Source organism: Aythya fuligula, chromosome 1 (genome assembly GCF_009819795.1).
Source record: "Aythya fuligula isolate bAytFul2 chromosome 1, bAytFul2.pri, whole genome shotgun sequence".
In the NCBI taxonomy this organism is placed as follows: Eukaryota; Metazoa; Chordata; class Aves; order Anseriformes; family Anatidae; genus Aythya; species Aythya fuligula.
This window is the reverse complement of record NC_045559.1, coordinates 128,292,291-128,306,469: the sequence shown is the minus strand read 5'-3', so window position 1 is coordinate 128,306,469 and position 14,179 is coordinate 128,292,291.

The window sequence follows — 14,179 nt, the reverse complement described above, 5'->3', positions numbered from 1 at the left end:
GTTTCCTGGAGCAAACCAAGACAGTGCAGGGTTTTATAATATCATTCCTGCCAAAGAGCTTTTTGCTAAGTCTTGTCACCTCTACACTTCTCCTGAACACATCCCAAGCATCTAGAGACTCATTTTCCTTCCCTTTTTCTTTTCCTTTGAAGGAGATACAGGAAGTATCTTATGATTTTCAAATAAAGTTTTGGATCAACACCAATTTTTGTTCTTATTATTTCTGCATTTGAAAATGGTCTTCCAACAAAAATCTGCACTTTTTCTGGAAGAGACAACCTCTCATTCCTTGTGTCATTAGAAATAATTGCTGAGCTTTCTGGAGACCAAGGAAAAGCCCCCAGGTGATGTGGGCCAACCAAAGGTTGGTCCTACATACAAGCTCTTACAAAAGATTTCTTCAGTTGTGACACAGGAATGGCAGCTGAGATGTGTTCTTGGAAGCAGCCAACATTTAGGGCTGCATAGTGTCATCCCTGCTGAGAGCAAAGCAAATTTGTGGACATGCCCTCTGTGGAGCTCTTCTAACAAATTAAGGTGAACCAGAGTCTCTGGTGTAAATGTGACAGTCAGTATGAGATAGAGCAGCTGCAAGTCACCACTGCTCCTTCACAAGGACATGCATACTGGAAAATACCACTTGCATAAAGTTTCCACAGGTTTGGAGTTTATTGGAAAACCTTCTGTGCTGTGCAGCCAAATAGCAGGTTGGCATACACCATTCTTCTCAGAAAGAGCAGCCAGGCATTGGGACGGGTTGCCCAGGGAGGTGTCATCGTCCCTGGGGGTGTTCAAGGAAAGGCTGGATGTAGTGCTTAGGGACATGGTTCAGTGGGCGACATTGGCAGTAGGGGAATGGCTGGACAAAGTTATCTTGGAGAGCTTTTCCAACCTTAATAATTATGTGATTTTATGATTCTTTATAATCCCTCCAGCGGGGCATTGGTTCAATGTTTAAGAAGCCAGGTGTTGCAGTTTAGCCCTAGCAGGCAGCTCAGCCCCACACAAATGCCCAATCACTCCCCCAAGGTGGGTTGGTGGAGAAAATCAGAAAGGTAAAAGTGCAAGAACTCATGGACTGAGATAAGGACAGTTTACTAGGTAAAGCAAAAGCTGCACATGCAAGCAAAGCAAAATAAGGAATTCATTCACTGCTTCCCATCAGCAGGCAGGTGTTCAAACACTCCCAGGACAGCAGGGCTCATCATGCGCGATGGTCTTTTGGGAAGACAAATGCCATCACTCTAAACATTCCCCCCGACCATGACCTCGTATGGTATGGGACATCCCTCTGGCCAGTTTGGGTCAGCTGTCCTGCCTGTGTCCCCTCATAGCTCCTGCTGCACCCCCATCCTCCTCGATAGCAGGGCAATGTGAGGAGCAAAAAACTCCTTGGCTGTATGCAAATACTGCTCTGCAACAACTGAAAACTCCACTGTGTTTTCACACTGTTTTCAAAAAAAAAAAAATAAAAAAAAATCAAAAACATATCATCTTATGAGCCTCTACAAAGAAAATTAATTCTATCCCAGTCAAAACCATGACACCAGGTAATGCAGAAATGTTTGTGCAGCTCACAGCCCTCATTTTTTTTTTTGAGTAAATGTGATCATTTTAGGTTCACATAGGGAGAAGGAGAAGATGGAGGCCTTTCATAATGTTACTGCCACATACAAAGAGATAACACTGTGTACTTCTGCTAAGGAGATAAAGGACAAAAAAAAAGATTTTATATATTGGATGTTATGTGCTCTGGCATACTAATATGGATTAATTTTAATTTCTAATCAGTGTATTTAATTTGTAAAGCCTTAGAAAATGCAATTGATGTAATTTGGGAAGAGCACATACTAAAAAATGAATCTGAGGTTTAAGTTCAAAATTAATTGTAACCCTGCCCATGAAGCTCCTAACCTTTATAATTAAGCCATCTCAAATGTCCAAAGATATCTAAAACATAACTAAAAGGAAAGCTTCTGACCTCTGTCAAATACTGTATTCAGCACATTGTTTACTGCTGCATGTATGAAACACACATTAAGCTTAATTCAAGACAGATGGTGTCACTGCAGCAGTCATGTGTGTCCCATATGTGCTGGCAGCAGGGGAACAGGAAATATTTTTTCTATTCACTGCAACATTAGTCTCAATTACCTTGAAATGAATCTAAAATAAATAAATAAATGCATATTTTCTTGGTTTCCACTTTCCAAACACAAGAAAAAAATCTGTAAGGGATTAATCAATATTTACAGGCCATTACGGGATTCAGCAAGCCAACAGGTTGCTGATAGCCCCCCAAGGAAATCCCACAGGCTTATCAGCCCACTCTAAAAATTTACAGAAGGACACTTTATTTCATCCCAAATTAACCATCCCTTGGCATTGGTGATAGAAAGGACTGCCTCCATCACAGGCAACTCACACAGAGCCAGGTTCATTAGGTATGAACACGACTATGCCATTTCCAAGGTTGCCTGGGAAACAATTACAGAATTACGCTGCTTCAGCTTGGTGTGTAGCCCAGACCCAACCTGCCAACCACAAGCTTACCCCACACAATATCTATGGCTGGGTAAAGCATCACAGGGACAGCCCATCCCAATCCGGCTTGCCTGGTAGGCAGCTTAAGTTATTTCTCCTGGCCAGGTGTGTGTTTGGGTGGAACAGTGAGACAAAACTCAGTGTAAGCTATTATGGAAGGAGGAGGTAATGTTTCTTTATTAACAGCTCCAAGAAATTCCATTCTACCTGTTAACAACCATTCTTTCATATATTTTTTTCACCAACTCTTACATCACTTACTCACGAGCACCAAGATACCTGCACTCAAGTCTGGCATAGATCACTTGTATATGACCAAGAACAAAGGACACCAGCTGTCATGTCAAGTCCTTCATTTTTCACTGGGGTTCATCCTGAAAACAACCCCCCTAGAAAACAAACAACCAGCAAAACCATTTTGGACAAATCTCTCATACTCTCTGAGAACCATCAGCTCTTCAGGACTGTTCCCTAGCTAACCTAAGTATCAAGCTGACTTCAGGTTATTTTGATGGAGCCCAATTACAATTATTAGGTCAGGTTGCCACCCATTACCCATTTTTTCTTATTTGGAAGATATTGGAGTTGAATTCAACTATTCTTGTGAGTCCCTTCCTACTCAGGATATTCTATGTCTGTCTTCCTCATGGTCTGATAAGGAAAGGCATGCTACGGGATATGTTGCCAGGTTGGTGCCATCCTCCTGTTGCAAAGTGTGCTGGAGTCAGCTGGGTTGGCGTTTTCTAATTTTGCAGGTTGTCTTGGCTTGGTGTAACAATCTGCTTTACTGCTGGGTGAGGTGGGTAAGGTTTCTTGATAACCAAGAAATTCCCTCACTGCCTCCTTCCCAGGGGGAGAAGCTGGCCCTGGAAGCCACACAGCTGCCCTCGTTCTTGCAAACCTATGCACCCAGATGCTCGCCAGCTCTCTCTGCACGTGGCCAGGGTGGTCGTTTTTTGGTTATTTTTATGTCTTGCATGGAGTAAGCACACAGTAATCCATCTTGGGCTAAGTGCCGATGTTCACTGTGAGGGAACTGGCTGAATAAAGTCTGGAGCATGTTTCGGTGTGGCCTGGTTTGGAGAGAGAAAAGATGTGACCTTTCAACACCATTTGTTTCTATCCAAATGGCTTTTATGCATGTGCATGCTACCCTCTAACTCCACAAAGCTGTAACATCTATGGTACCCACAGCACTGCTACACAGCACAAGAGAACTGATGGTTTTCACTGCACAGCTCAACTGTGTGTTATTGGGTAGATGGAGCTCCAGCCCAGAGTAGCTATCATTTACAATTCTCCTTTGAGTAAAGACTACTGGGTAGGCCTTTTTCAAAGGGGTGAAAAACAGCCTTGAATTGTACAAATTGGAAGAAATAGCGGCTAGCAGTATGTGTGCCAGTTTGTGCCACAGGGAAGACGGATATTATAAATGCTCTGGGATTCCATTTCATCCTCTTACTGTAGCTCTTTCTCCACAACTGCATCTTCTCTAGTAATGGTGTTAAATAATGCATATGTAATTTTGTTGTTTTATGCTGTGTTTTGCTTCTAACACTGGCCTGGGACCATGTTTCCCTCCCTTTCCTGAAATACACCATGGAGGATATGGAGATTCTACCACTTGTTTCTGCTTTTTTTGAAGAATTAGAAATTATTGTCTGGAGCTCACATCCCTTTTTCATTAGTATCTCCTGACTTGATCAGATGGTCAGACACAACATGCCATCTGTAGTAAGCCCTGCAGCTTGACATGCCATGCCAAGAGATTTTGGTTGACAGCCTTTATTCATCAGATGATTTTGGAGGCAGCTCATTACCAAGTGATGAACCTTCCTGTGTCTGGTTAATTATCAATTTTCAAAGTCTATTGGGTGAGATCAGCTCCCATATGAATGGCTATTGGTTCATTTTTCTTTTTTTTTTTTTTTTTTTTTTTCCTTGGGATTTTTACTGAATTGTTTAAGAATACACCAACATTTCAGAAACTTTAATCATGACAGTCTTTTGGTCTTCTATACAGATATCCTCAAAAAAAATGGCAAAGAAAAGATAAATATATTCATAATATACTGGTTAGCTTTGACAAATTCTGCTCCAATGCATTCACACTCTTAACATGAAAGCATAAAAGTTTTCCTCCTGCAACTCCACTGATACCAGAAAAAAAAATGCACAGAGAATTTAGTGATAATAATCTAAAGTACATTTTTTTTTCTATGTGAATATAATTATGTAAATATAAAAATGACTTTGAAAAATTAATGTATTTCTCTGTTGAAAGCTGTGCTGTTTACCTGAGGATTTTATGTCTTTCAGATCAGGCACTGTTTTATTCTGCAGCTGGAGACGACCTGTTGCATTCTGGGTACCAGTTTATTTTCAGAAGCTATTAGTTTTGTTTACAATCTTACCATTCAGAGCTGAATTTTATACAAAGGTGGATGAACAATTCCCTTTCTCAACATCTTTCTGGGGGTCAGTGCAAGAGAAATGAGTGCAGAGCAATAGGAAATTATATCAGGAACTGTGTTGCACTGAGAGAGACCAAGCAAGCGAAGATTCAGGAGCCACCAGCTACAGTTCATAAAAATAAATCTCATGCAAAACCAGGATTAAGGATGGTATTTTATGCCTGGAGAGGCACTGGATTTGCTTGTGTCGCATCAGTTGCACCAAGCACATGAAATTTGTATTCCAGGTTGGGTCAGGGCAAGCATCAGGTCATGACCAGTAAAGCATTATAGAAAGCTATGTAAAGGAGGAACCATTACATTATCTGTCTCATCAACATTGCATACTGACAGGTGCCATTCCCAAGGGGAGGCTCAGCACCCTGCAGGCAGTCTGGCCAGCTCCCACGCTGCTCGTTGTGCTGCTGAAGATCCCTACCAAGGGCCATGGGGCTGAGCTCTGCAGGACATGCTCCTAGCCTGGCATATGAGTAGCATCAAGCAGGGGAAAAACAACAAAAACAACTGTGAAAATGCAAGGCTTAAGGGTGAGGTAGCCTGCATGTAGAGAGCTGCTGGAATGAAATCATACCAGGGAAAGCAATGCAATTCATCTCCATAAAACAGTTTCTGCTTTTACATTCCCTCTGCACACAGAATGAACAATACTGGAAAAAATGTATTTTTAAAACACAAAAATAGCCAAGAAGTATACCAAAAGAAATGTTATGATCTTGCACAAAAATGTCTATGTGGATTTTCAGGAGTGGTAAATGTGACTTATGAAGGAGGTAGAACAGATGCACCATGCTATCCAGCTGGCCCCATATCCTGTCTATGGCCATGCATCAATTGAGAGGTATCCTGAGAAACACTCACTACATATATATTATGCATATAAACCATAGCTAAAACTGAATGGGAAATATTGTCTTTAGGAAAATGCATCTCATTACAATTAACTGATGCTTTGCAACTGTATAGTGCTCTAATTAGGAGATTAAAAATTGATTTACTCATAGTTCACATAGATAAAATTTTTATAACAGGCGTCTCTAATCACAATGATAAATTTGCTATCTTTAAGAACTATTCTGGCTGCGAGTTTCTCGCATGATCTCCACCAGCATTAAGTGTTTAAGTGCAATTCCTGATTTAATCACTAGGTGGCATTTGGCCCTGGTGGAAGAGTTCAATTTTGGACGTCAAATGAAATGTAGCATTGCGTCTTATTCAGAGCAATGAGATACAAGCAACAGTCCAGTAATAGAAATGAGGATACGGATGAGTGCTTGCTATATGTTCATAAAAGTTCTATAATAAATATACAAAATATGTCATCAAAATACTTTAAAATTTCTGTTTGGTGCATAATGAGGCAAAGCCTTAAGGCTAAACTCTGGTTAAGCTTATTATTGACAGTCATGGCTATGTCACCAAATCCAGCAAGATCAAATCAAACAGGTCCCAGTCATCCAGGTAGAAAGTTCTTCTCCTCTCTTGTGAACAAATCTATGCAAAAAATATTTTTGAAAGAAAAACTATGTTTTATCTGCCCTTTGGAAAGAAGAAATACTGATGATAAACTCTCAACTGTGCTGTTGGGTTTCCAGGGTCTTATACTATAGTCAGGGACTAATAATCCCTACAGTGGTTTCCATATGCATGAATTACTTCTACATATTTATTACCTGGATATGTACAGTGGGTTGGAAAGTTTTTTTGTTTTAATGCAAGGAGGTTGGAAAGTTTTTTTGTTTTAATGTGCTTAGTTGTCAACATGAATAAAACAAACATGCTTTGTAATGATATTGTGAAACAGTAGAGAAAAAGAACCAGGAAAATAAAATGCTATGAGGGAAATAAACATTTCATGCATACAAATGAGATGAACCCATCCCTCATCTCCAATATGGAAGCCTCTTGACTTTTTGCTAAGCAGCAAAGTACTAGCAAAGACATAAAAGTGCAGAACTCATACCAGTTATTTCCCCATACAGTCACCTGTTGACATACATCTGTTGATGTTCCCTTGATGTTCTCTTTATTTGGGGAAAAAAAAAAAAATAATAATAAAAAGCAAATAGACAAATTCGTGGGTGTAAGAAAAATAAGTCACTATGTGTTTATTTGTTTATTCACCTGAACAAGTACTAGACTTTATTAGTGTGCTTTAAGTGAGCAGCCTCTCAGTTGGTTTCCATCAGAAACGCTATCTCCATAACGTGCATAGTATAAAGGAGTACATTTTATACCCGATGAGGAGGCAGCTTCTTGGCAGAAGTCCAGATTACAAATTTGTATTGAGGAATTTTTTTCCTCTGCCCCCTTTAACATTGCACCCCATGAAGGCTCACAAACACCATTAGGACCATGAACATTAATTGTTGATGTAACAAAGTTGCAGAATAAAAGTAATTTGCCACATTCTGCTTAATCTCCTTCATGCTGGCTTCTTTTAGAGAGATCACTGGCAGAAAGCAAGAGCTGAAACATGAGGACCCTCTAAAGGTGAGACAGCTGCTCGAGTCTAATGCATTAACCTATTCACCACAAATAATTCCTCACCTGCATCCTCACTGTCACACACATACAGCCAAGTTCCAGTTACACAGTGACAAATTGTCCCTTCCCCATGTGTTTGCTCTTCAGCCAGCCATCTGCCTCCAGCCACCAACAGCAGAGCATTTTTGGGAACATCTCTGTCAGTTTGTGCTAGGGGTAGAGTCAGACTGTGGCATCTTGTGTTAAAATTGGGTATGGAGATGTTTGTTTTGCAGCATCACAAAGTGACATCTAACTGCCTGCCTCATAAAAAATTATTTTGCTTCAGCTTTGAACCATGAACTCTCCTAGCAGGATCATTGCTAGCTTGACAGCAGCTAGAAAGTGAGACCATGGCAGGGGACCTGGCCTTGTGTCCCCCAGCCCTCAGCGTGCACACATGAATACAGCTTTCACTCCGGGTCACCAGTAAAGTGCTACCAAACTGGGATCTGCCTGTTAGCTCAGCAAACTTCTTTGATAGTTGTCCCTGCAAGCAAGCAAGTAACTGAGATGGATAGAGGAAAACAAGGGTTTTTATGAATTAGATTGCCTGGAGGAGGGGAAAGAAACAGCTCACTGTGTAAACCTGATGTTTTGTTACCAGCCCCCCAGAGCTTTCAGACACATAGATAAACCAAGAGCATCATGTGCTGCCACCCTCATTTTAGTACTGCATGGAGCCATTTACATAGGCATTCCCTGCAGTCTGGGGACATGGAGGCACCTGAGGCCAGCTCAACCTCCGGCCACTGCTGGGAGAAGGCATGGCCTGCTGATAAACTGAGTCATAAAAGCCCATTTTAGAAATCCTCCACACAGCCTTCAGTGAGGCATCCATCACAGGTGGTCTCACAGCATCACCCACTGCTTCATGTGGCAACCAAGGGCAGCTGCAGCCAGATGCACCTTCAGCACGCAACATTTCTGTCTTCCATGGATTAGTAATCAGTAGATATGCTGTATGCTAACCACTAGTAAATGTCACCCATATGTTTAAACATGACTTTATTTCTTCCAAGACTATTTGAAAGGACACATTTAGCTGACCTTAAATTAAATACCAAAGTCACTTTTTGGTTTTGGAGAAAAACTTATTTTTCAGGTATCAAGCGAAGTTCTCTATTCTTCCTTCAGCGATACTATCTTGCTTTTCAAGATAATAGAGGAGTAAATTCAAGCCTGATTTTTCTTTCCTCCAGTGGCAAATATAAATGTGTAAATGGCTTTGTAATTGCAGTATGTTGCAAGCAGAGAAGCTCAGCAACCTTATCTTACGAGACAAGATTTGCTCTGATTCAGAATAGATTGATAAGGGATTCCAGCACAAAGGTGAGGTAAATCAATGCACATCACCTGCAATAAGGATAACACTTGTAAACTGACAGGGGAAAAGATAAAACCTGTTATGAGAAACAGCTGAGGAATTTATTCACTTTTTTATGTTTTGTTTTGTTTTGTTTTGTTTTTCAGGAAGTGATATATGGTAACAGTGTTGTTTACACCTATGGATGCCTTTGAAGCAATGTATCAGCACTGGTTATCTTGTAGAAGCTTCTAAGGTAAATGAAATATTTTGTGCTAATATCGCTATCTGCACAAGATTACAGACGTATACCAAATAACATCTCAAAATAAGCAAGCCACTTCCCAAATTGTAGTTTCACAAGTCACCAAAATCACCTCAGAGAACCCCACATCCTCAGAGCCTCCTGCAACCGTCTTACAGGAGGGCTCCTCCTGCTGCTCTTCTTCTTTTTGAACTCATAAGAGAAAGAACCCAACTGCATTAGTTGTTTGAATATCACTCTTCCATTTAACAGCTCCGGTCACAGGGAGATTGAGCAGTTCCTGAGTGGGAGGGTGATAGCTGTAGAGCTTCTTATGGTTTGAGGGGCACACTGAAAACAATTTCGTAATTCCTTCTGGAGTTCCCCTGGAATGGAGTTCCCCCTGTCCTGAAATGTAATTTTAATGATTTCTCACAGCTTATGACTGAAGACTGGTTTTCTTTTCCAGCCCACCCATGGTATTCAAAACACATGTTCATTCAGCAATTTAAGCAATTTGAGATGAAGATTTATATCTCAAAATATCATTAGCAATTACTAAAACAAGATGTACTATTACATTGTTGAATATGGGCATATTGGTCAGCTTTATTACAAACAATTTCAAATGAAATTGAAGCATCACATCTGTTGTCAGAGTAAATAAAAGAGTAAGAACAGAGACTCAGAAGCAAACAATAATTAACTGCTAAACAAATTCAGGTCTGAATTTATTGCTGGGTATATTATTTGTTATTCTCTGCTTTTAACTTGGGACTTTCAGCCAAGTAGTGCTTACTCAAAAATTACACTAACAGCCAATGAAAGCTTGGGCAAAGGAGCAGAATGTTTTTGGATCTGGGCCTGTGGAATCCCCCCCACACTCCAGCACTGAACTTTGAGCTGAGATCAAAAGCAGGTTCCAAATCACCATATGGATGTCCAGACCGTGGAAGCTCTCAGAAACATTTGCTGTCATCTTGGAAGAGGCCAGGATTTAACCCAAAGGTTTCACCAGGCCTAAAAAGGAGATCAGGATAGGGAAAGGGGAAGCAGGGGAGGAAAGGAAAGATTACAATGGATCCCAAAAGGATTTTAAATCAAGATGCAGAGTGGAAGATTGGTTATAGTTGTGTACAGACAAATAGCCATTTCTCAGGCCTATGAAAAAAAAATACTGACATGTCAAAATTTTTTATGAATTTAAAAACAGAAGTTATTAATTTTAAGCATACAGCAAAAAAATAAATTCCACAGCTGAAGACAGTATATTGAAGTTAAGCTGTCAGAAGACAATATATTGAAGTTTTAGGAAAATACAGTAAACAGGGATCATTACTTATCTGCTTTGAGTATTTCTGCCACTTCTATTTCTTTGTTCAACCGTAACAAAGAAAAGTTTTTAAATTAGCTATTTCTTTCAGAGGTAAAACATCCCAGTAATAAAGTATCTTATTTTTTCCAGCCTCTGAAATATATCAGTCATTCATAGGAAAACATATATACAGTCAGAGCACGCTTTTCAATGAAATTCATTTCTTTTAAAGGGTGAAACTAATATTATTTCCATAAAATTATTAAATGCTGATCTCTATTTTAAAAATACCATTTTTTATCAAGAAAGTGCTGTGTACTAGTGAGGCACTTTGCACTGGAATAGTTCGCTTAGTTTTGCAGTGAGATGGAAACACTAAGAAATTACCCCAGGAATATAATGGCTCATTCCTGTGTTTATGCGGGCACTTCTCTGAACAAGCAGTGGGTAAATTATTCCACAACATGCATGACTTGAGACCACGTGGAATGAACAAATTTTAGATTTTTTGAGTGTTTTAGTTAATTAACCATAACTGAAATACAGTGTACAGAGTTTGACTAAATAAATATGAATCATGTGCTTTGAGAAAGTTAGGGACATAACTAGGAAAAAAACAAAACAAAACAAACAAACAAACAAAAAACACATAATAATCTGATAATAATCACCAGCATTAGGAGGTTGATGATTGTCTCCCACTGGAAAATGTAACTTTGGGTTTCTCCAACTCACCTGCTGAGGTTAATCATTATTCATAGGATGGCTTTTGTATTCATCATCCTGTCATGGACAGCTTTTAGAGGGAATGGTGAAAGGCAACACTCTTGGCAACAACATGGTCATTACACTGACTGGCCAGCATGGGGAAGGGCTCACTCACAATCTACTGAAGGTTAGCAAAACTCAGGCTGATGCTTGGACTTGATCATTTTGAAAGTCTCTGCCAACCTAGGTGATTCTATGGAATATGAACTGATTCTTATATGTGCTGAACAGATCTTCAAATCCAACAGATGCTCTCAGTGATTAGGTGGTGTTTTTCAAACAAAACAGCTGACAAACAGTGAAGAGTATTGAACCGGTTTGTCTGTCTCTTGTTGCTTCTTCTCATTGCACTGGATAAGTATGCATTCCTACAATTTTACAACTTCCTCGGATTTCTCTGATGTAACTTCACCTTTCTCAACTGATTTGGGATCATTAAAGAAGCTATTATGTTATCAACATTTGGACACACCTGGCTGATGTGATCATTAAGTTTCATACTTGGAAAAATAAAGGCAAAAAAATCTGTCAACCCCTCTCAAATTCACTCCCTTCTTTGATTTTCTACAAATCTTATCTATTAATCTACATTTAGGTTATTATTATTATTTTTTAATTGTAGTAGTGTAACAATACATTTCGTGACTGCTTAAATGAGGTTAAGAGGCAAATTCAAAGCAAAGTTTTTGAATGATTATGAGTAGCAATAAAACCCACTGCCAGTAAGTACAGTTGAATTAAGAGGAAGACTTAATTGCAGAAAGCTTAAAAAACAAAACAAAACAAAACAAAACAAAAAATTCAGCGCCTTACCCTCATAATTAGTCATCAAGTACTCAGCTAGAGGTGGTGGCAGTGGTAAGGGTTGTGGAGAGGAAATGCTTTATCTATGTTACAGAATTACTTGTTTGAATCTTTCAGACACCTGAAAGCTTTATCAAGGTGTGCTTTGCATCAGGGATGTGACTTTTATCCACAGATTATCTGACTTAGCAGAGATATATATGTTGGAAAAGAAAATATAGCTGTTCCCTATATGACAAAGAGAGGTAAAGTTAATTTTAAAAGTGACTGCCTTTCTGGTCCTCAGCATTTGATCACTGGGGTGAGAGGGGGAGGAAAGCATGAAGGCTCTCAAAGCACAGTGTTGGTAGAGCCTATAGGGAGGGGACAGTACAGGCCGTGCAGAAACAGCAGAGTCCCATCATCCAGGTATTTGGGAAGATTTTGCAGCCTCTGTTTTTCCCCTTGTGCTTGAGAACATTTCAAAGGCAGTATCATAAAAGACATCACATGTTCAGTTCAAAATTGTAACTAGGGCTCTGAGAAGAGGGAAGGGGGCAGGTATGGAGACAGCAGACGTGGTTTTGAAGAACTCATTACAAAGCACTTTTCTTTATACCTCTCTGCAGAGGTAAGGATAGCAGCTGGGCAGATGATTCACCACCTCTCCACTTAAACAATGAGGAGGAGGATTAGTTAACCTGAGACTGCTTTATGAACCCATGGAACTGACCTAAATACCACAGTTAAGGAACAGGTTTTTGTGAGTGTGGGATTTCTAGCAGGAACTGGACAAATGCAGACCTGACACCCCAGCAGTCTTTGCTCTAAACATGCAACTGCCATCCTGCACCTATGAATTATGAATTTCTCAATGCATTAAAGGAGTAAGGTTGCCACATACCAGAAACCTGAGGTCACAAAAGACCAAAGTAGTATCACCTTCTTGAAGCAATAATTAATAAGACTAAAGAGCAGTATGAAACCTCCTACTCCTTTGCCTTTCCCCTGGGAGCATTTGATAGAGCCTTTCTCTTGGCTAGAAACTCGTACTGAATCAAGATGTTCACTTTGTTCCTACCCAGCGGCATGCCTAGAACACAGAGCAGACAACATCTGGGGAAAAAAAATCAAAACAAATAAATAAATAAATAACAAGATCCAAACCTAAAACAAACAAACAAACAAACAAAAACCACCTGCACTTGTGACTTTAGATCTATTCAAGATTTTAAATCCTTACATCGACTCTTACTTACCTCTGTCAAACTTCAGCTCTTCCAGGAAAGTAGGGAAGAGAGGAAAAAAAACCTTACCATTATCTGGATATTCCTTTTGCTGACCCTGTCATCTTTGTTAATAGTATTTAATGAGTAACTCAGTCATGGATAAACATGTTAGCATTATTATTTTGTCATCTTAGCACAGTCAGCATGATTCAAAACAGTCACAAGACTGTCACAGTTCCCAAATTATCAAAAGCTATGGGAAAACAATTAATTAGTAGCTGAGAGAGAAGGCTTAGCTGTTACTACCATGAATAATCCAGCAGCCTTTTGGTTGATCTGAAATGTATAAATACATACGTACACGTACTTGAAAAAGAAATATGGCCATCCAACAGAGAATGCTTTAATGCAGACAGGTTTCCCCTGTCTGAGAGGCCTGAAAACAACAGAGAAAATCACTAAAACAACTAAATTTATTTATTATACCATCTTGGCTGGAAAAACAGTCCTTTGAAACAATGCCTCATCTTACAGTCTTAAATCATGCAGACTTTAAAAGTGTTAAGACAGATGTAAGAGTGCATTTAGGCATGACAACTCATACTTCTTTTACCAGGCTTCTCTCTTACAGCCAAGTTTTTTCAAACAGCTGGTAGTAGAGCCATTGGAAGGTACGTATCTACATGTTACTGGCCAGAAAACTATAGCTGTCTGCCAGAAGTCACTGATGTTTGCTGGTTTTCAGAAATTAAAAACTACATTTTATTGACTCTTTGGGGTCAAGACAAGTTGGCTCTATCATTTGACTACCACCCACTCTTGTATCAACTTGCATAATTTGGACCATGTACAAGCAGGTAGCAGTTGCTATATGGAGGCAAAAACATTGCAGGGTTATATGTATGCACCTGATAAAGCAAAGGACCCTTCAAGGAATTCTCTGAACTACTGGCCTGGAAGTCAGAGCTCTGAGGGGTTGGGATCGGCCTCCCA